A 6,000-nucleotide genomic window follows, 5' to 3' on the forward strand; every position below is an offset into this window, starting at 1 on the left:
CACATTGTGAAGCATCTGTAGCAATTACATCGTTTGTTTGAAGGTTTTTCAGATGATGTTGTAATTTACCGTCTAGAATACGGTGTGGAAGTAATTTTGCATTATTAGGAAAAATATCATCGAGTTGAATATCCGTTGCAACAGCTCTGTCGGGAATAGGAAGTACATCGCATATGCGCACGCCCAAAGAGTCAAGGAATTTTTGCACGAATATAATTTGCGGAGTATGTAGTCGCGGCCAGATGACACCGAAAAACAATGCAGGTTGTGTAATAAAGATTGTTTCGTGATAACGCAGCTGTGATTCATAAATCCTTAAGAACGTCTGCACCTTCAAAAGCCGGTACCTGCACGAAAGTGGAGGAACACGGGATTCTAGATAAGGAATAGAATTTGCAACAAAGTTAGGAAGACCTAAACACAGACGTATTGCTTCTCTTTCTAAGAGGATTAGAGGACGGGACATGTAGGCTGGAGCTCTAGAGAAGAGCACGCAACCAAATTGTAATACAGGGCGTACGTACATACGATACATTTACACGTGTACTTATCTTTATCGGGCGACACGGTTGACCGCCTTGCAAATAATATCGCACAGCGCGGGACGCGTCTGCATTTATCCGAAGTTTCTTGAAAGTTGTCGATGCTTCTATCCGCTGTCTGTTTTCACCGAACCTTGTGTTATTTGATATCATCGCTGGACGCGAATGATGTAGAACTTCGTAGAAGGCATGCGGATCCCAACGATTAGTCTGGAACATTCGACGACAGCTGTATAAAAGGAGACGCGCTTGACCCGCTGATCAGATTTACGACGATCGCCAACTGTGTTCGCCGGTCTCGTTGTGCTTTAAGTGTAGCGTGTTTTGTGGGCACAGGTTCGCCCAATAAAAGCTAGTTTTTGCCTTTCACAGTATTGCTACTGTGTTCTTTGACGTCACGACCACGTAACAATATCATTAGGAGTGTATCTCTTCTCAATCCTATTCGACGACTGCTCAGCCTACGCAATATGCCAATTGCGCGGGTACCTTTCCCAGTCACATGATCTATGTGTGAGCGCCAGTTGAGAGAGGCGTTATAAATAATTCTGAGGTATTTAGCAGATTCCACCTGTGGTATGTCTTGGAGGTGGTAAGAAAATGAAATGTGCACTACGTCACGTATCGGAAAACGAGAACAGCACATTTGCTGGCATTGACTGTGAAGTGACTAACATCTAACCACCTCTCGAAAGCATAAAGGTAAGTTTGCAGTCGTTGGTATAGCGTGTGGATGGCGTTTGCAGATGCGAAAAACGCAATATCGTCTGCATAATATAAGTAGTTATTTCTTGATGACAAGGTAGTGCGCTCATGAGAATATTAAAAAGCACCGGGGAAAGAACTGAGCCTTGCGGTACGCCTCTCGTTTGTTTGTGTTTAGAAGAAGAAACGCTGCTTTAGTCGCAATAGAATTTTCTTTCACCTAAGAAAGACTGAATGCACGCTAGTATAATACACCCAGGAACACCACAGGAAGTTAACCGATTGATCAATACAGTGTGCTCCACAGTGTCGTAAGCTTTAGCGATATCGAACGTCACTAAGGCAGCGTATTGCTTATGACTTCGAGCGAATTGTATTCTGCTTTCTACGTCGACGTGGGTATGCCAGATGGAGCAGCCGGCCCTGAAACCAACCTGACAGGGACAAATAATGGAATTATCATTATTAAATTGCATGATACGACGGCGAAGAAGCCTGTCAATGAATTTTCCTATGTTCGATGTAAGCGCAATGGGCCTAATGTTCTTCAATACATACATTCCTTCTTGTTTCTTAAGCATCAATATTACATTCGCGAGCTTCGAGGGCAACGGAATGCAAGCATATTTAATTGAATAATTCACCAGGTCTAAAAGAACGTTAGGCGATTCCTGTAACAACAGTTTTAACGTTGCATTTGTGACACCATCAGGACCAGGCGCTGCATTCGGTAAACATAGTGCAGTCTTCTTTCGTTCAGCTAAGGAAATTGGAGTGAAGCCATCTCAAGGATCTAATGTAGAATGAATAGCCGGAAGCCTGGCTGTAAATAGATTTTCTAAGAATTCGGCAATCTCTTCTAGGGAGGCGCTCAGTTCTTGCGGGGTCAAAACAATTGAGTCTAATGTTAAGGGTTTTGGTAGCACCTTCCTAGCACGAAGGAATGCAAATAAATCACGCTTATGTTTTTAATTATATAGATAATCGTAATGTCTAATATCGTATTCCTCTTTCTCTCGATTAACAGTGCGCTTAGATAGACCTGCGTGAAACTGATAATTTTTCCAATTTGTCGTGCACTGATTATGCAGAAGCATTTTCCAAGTGGGCTTTCTTCTTCTATAGTCCCGCATACAATCATTATTCCACCAAGGACAAGCGGCGCCTTTAGCCGAAGGGATGACAAATTCAGCTTGCTTCCGGGAGTTCCGTAGAATTGAGCAAATGATTGAAGCGATTTCCTTATCATTGGCATTGGCAAGTTTTGAAACGGCAGAACGCAAGAAAGTCTTAAATTTCATATGGTCCACAAATGTGCATGCCTGGTATTCTAAAGATGTTATTCGACAATTGATTTCAAATGACACAGGAAGATGATCACTGTTGCTTGCTGAGTCAACCGCTACTCACGACAAAACCTTGATGCCAGCGCTACAAGATGTCAAATCTAACACTGAACGAAGGGTCCTCTAGCAAACGTTACTTGCCCTGTGTTCTGACATGAAAGGTGACTATCAATAGTCCACTCTCAAAGCCGCTTACCACACAAATCTGTTTTTACCCCGCAAGACACGTGATGCGAATAAAAGTCGTCTACAAACAAAATTTCTTTTCTACAGGCAGCCGCAGCCCTATCAAGTTGACGTGTACTTTGCACAGCGGTGGGGAAATAAGCATTTAGAATTGAAAAAAGGATGGTAGCCTGGGAAACACAAATCTATGGCCAAAATTTCGCAGTCACAGTCCATGACTTGAGAAGAAATTTTCGCCTTGTGACAAATTTTACTAGAAACAAGTATCATTAATACTCCACCTCGCGAGTCTCGATCTAATCGGACAGACCGAAAACCTTTTAAATGAAATTTTTTCTCTGGTGAAAGCCACGTTTCTTGAAGAAGTAAGATATCTGGATTGAATTGAATAGATAGGCAAGATAAATTTTTTAAAGTTGAAAATGTAGTACGACAGTTCCACTGCAGCACTTTCAACTGTCCAATGGTGTTGAACGCACCGCAGCGGCAACTGCCGCCTTGAGAATACTTTCTGTAAGCACAGGAGTTGGTTTACTCTTTTTGATTTTGGTTTCATAGTTTTTTAAATTGGGGACCCCATACGTTTGGGAGCTCGAGTGTCAAGTTCCATATCTGTGACACTAACAGTTTTCGAATAAGAGGGCTCATCCTCGCGTGGTTGGACTAGCGATGTGGTGTCTGTGGAATGTTCTGCAACTGTGGAAAGCGTCTCTACCTCGTTGCTGGGCATTCGAGGTGTGGCGTTAGATACTGGGCACTGCATTGCTGTCTTAGTGGTCTGCATTATTTGCATCATGTGACTGGAAATGATTTGCGCTAAGCAATCAGAGAGGCTGGATTTCAATTTATCCATAGCATTAGCCATTGCTTTTTCCACCGCAGAGTCAATTGCTTCTGAGAGATTAAGATCCATGCTTGGAGTGCTGCGCGCTGTAACACCAGAGTATCCGATGGCCCTGTGTTTGATAGCTGAAATTGCATCTCTTCGTGAGCAGCGACGGCAGTCGATTATTTCAAGAATTTGTATTTGTTGAGCGCGAGCTGAGCAGTTCGAATAGTCTGCTGGCTGTTCTCCCCCACAGAGGCAGCACTTTTGAGATTAAGTAGAGCATTCATTTGATGAATGACCCTCCAACAGGTGCGGCAACGCAAGCTAGACCCACATCCTCCTGCGCTGTGCCCGAATCTCCAATTCTTACACTGGATTGGACGTGACGCAAGCGGCTCTACACGGACGCCAAGAGGCCACACGTTTATTTCAGATGGACATGATGTGCCCACAAACGTTGCAATAACAGATTCTGTCGGAACCCTTTCGGTATTTGCCAGTCGATTGCAACGGTAGATAGCAATGACGCCTGCTGCGGATAGCTTGTCCAGGATTTCAGTAGGACTTAATCGGGAGTCTGCGCCCCGTAAAAGACCCTTGGTGCACGCAAGGTGAGGCGGAATGGAAGCACTCACCGGGGTGGAAGCGAATGAAATGCATTTCAGGAGGTCTTCAACACAGGTCTGGAACGCTCGCACGGTCTGGAACACTTGTCCGAACGCTCGCACATCAGTTATGGTCTGGAAGTGGTGGGACGTGGCCTTAAGTGCCTTCTGGACAGCCTGTGGATTCGTGATCCTGATGGAACCTCCATTGGTAGGCACAGGCGCCACAGGAACGGTGCTGACGCCACTGCAATAAAATAAATTCATGGGCAATTCATTAGGTGGCAGGGATGGTGACCAGGCGGATCGTGCCTGGCCAGAACTGGTCGACATTAGCTCAAGACGGCTGATGCAAGGAATACCAATCAACCAGGAACTAAAATAAGGTTATTGAGATTACCTGAAACTCCCGATACTCAGCCAAAACACCACTGCATGTCAACGAAACGGTCGCTCTGTCGAAGCCAGCAGGAACCAGGGACAACTGCCATTCGATCCACGAGTCGGCACAGCCGAGCACAGCCGAGGTTCCTGCTTCCTGAAACGGGGTCCTCGTCGGTTACCGCGTCGAGTGCCGGCTCGAGCCAGTGCTCGAGAGCTGCTGCGGCTTCTTCTTCTTCTTCTACTTCTTCCTTCAGATTTTGTCACGTACCCACGAGGGGGGGGGGGGGATTGGCCATTGTTCTCAGCGGAACATAATATGAACTTTTTGTTTTCTGGTAATTTATTGATCTGTACTATTCATATTTCATAACCAGAAAAATAAATTATGTTCTGTTTCCGTGTCTTCAATATTGGTCACGGGAATTATGGCGAAGATGCTATAGTATGAAAATAACACGACTAAGTGTTAATAATGAAGAAAATGTGCTTAACATGAGAGTCTCCCAGTCGCAATCACGCACTTGTGTAATATCTGACAAACTTCTTTTGGGGCTCAGCCAAGGGTACTTGCCCCAAAAGATAAAACGCTAATCACCTAGAAAAGGAGGCCCACACGTGGTAGATGTTCTAAATAGGTCTTTCTTTCGGAAATATATTTCTGACCAAATAGGAGGAAATAGTCCTGTGATTCTATATCCCCACATGATGCACAACGGGTCCATGGTGCGATCCTACAAGTACTCATGTACAGATTAAGTTGCAGTATTCGACATCCTAATAATGCAATGAAAACTTCGCATTATCAAGTGGGACAAACCGAATATTCCAGGGGAACGGTAAATGTTCGTAATTCGGTGCAGCAAGGAGGCGCTCATTTTTTCTACCTAGGACTTGTTGCCATCAAAATCTTGTTACCGCTAGCAAAGTAAGGCTGGGCAAAAAGAAACTCACTGGCCTACCAAGCGCTGCCTTTGCCATGTGGTCTGCCATCTCTTTAGGGGATAGTGCACAATGTCCAGGTATCCACAAAAATCGAATTCCTTTAACATGATGTGAAATAAAATTTGTAGCCATCAGTGCAGAAGTCAATTATTTGTGCTTTCTAGCGACATAAGAACTGACAGGCAGTCTGCGAATAATATTATGCTTGACACATTTTTCGGAATTCACTGTACGGCCATGCAGGCCTTGAATTCAGCCACATAAATTGGAGTGTAATCGGGAAGATGGATAGCAAAGATCTGCGATAGTGTTTGGGAGTAAATGCCTGCTGCTGATTTCTCATCTTTTATTGAGGCGTCCGTGGGCACAACATTGTATGAGAGAAAATCTCTTCAGCTTTAGAATAAAAACAGGAACGGCGCAACACAGGACGAGTGAGTAAAGAGCACACGACCAGTGCC

General features: G+C 44.5%; 1 protein-coding gene across 3 annotated transcripts in view; it reads right to left on the reverse strand.

Annotated features, from left to right (window-relative positions):
* Window positions 1–4,808, reverse strand: part of LOC135896121 (uncharacterized) — a 57,485-nt gene extending 52,677 nt beyond the window's left edge. For all 3 annotated transcript variants that reach the window (XM_065424467.1, XM_065424465.1, XM_065424464.1), the window contains exons 1-2: window positions 4,614–4,808; window positions 4,244–4,460 (exon numbers count right to left, since the gene is read on the reverse strand). The gene's annotated coding sequence lies outside the window, so the exon portion shown is untranslated. The remainder of the gene's footprint in view (window positions 1–4,243; window positions 4,461–4,613) is intronic.
* Between the last annotated feature and the right edge of the window lie 1,192 nt (window positions 4,809–6,000).

The sequence above is a fragment of the Dermacentor albipictus genome, chromosome 6 (genome assembly GCF_038994185.2).
Source record: "Dermacentor albipictus isolate Rhodes 1998 colony chromosome 6, USDA_Dalb.pri_finalv2, whole genome shotgun sequence".
In the NCBI taxonomy this organism is placed as follows: Eukaryota; Metazoa; Arthropoda; class Arachnida; order Ixodida; family Ixodidae; genus Dermacentor; species Dermacentor albipictus.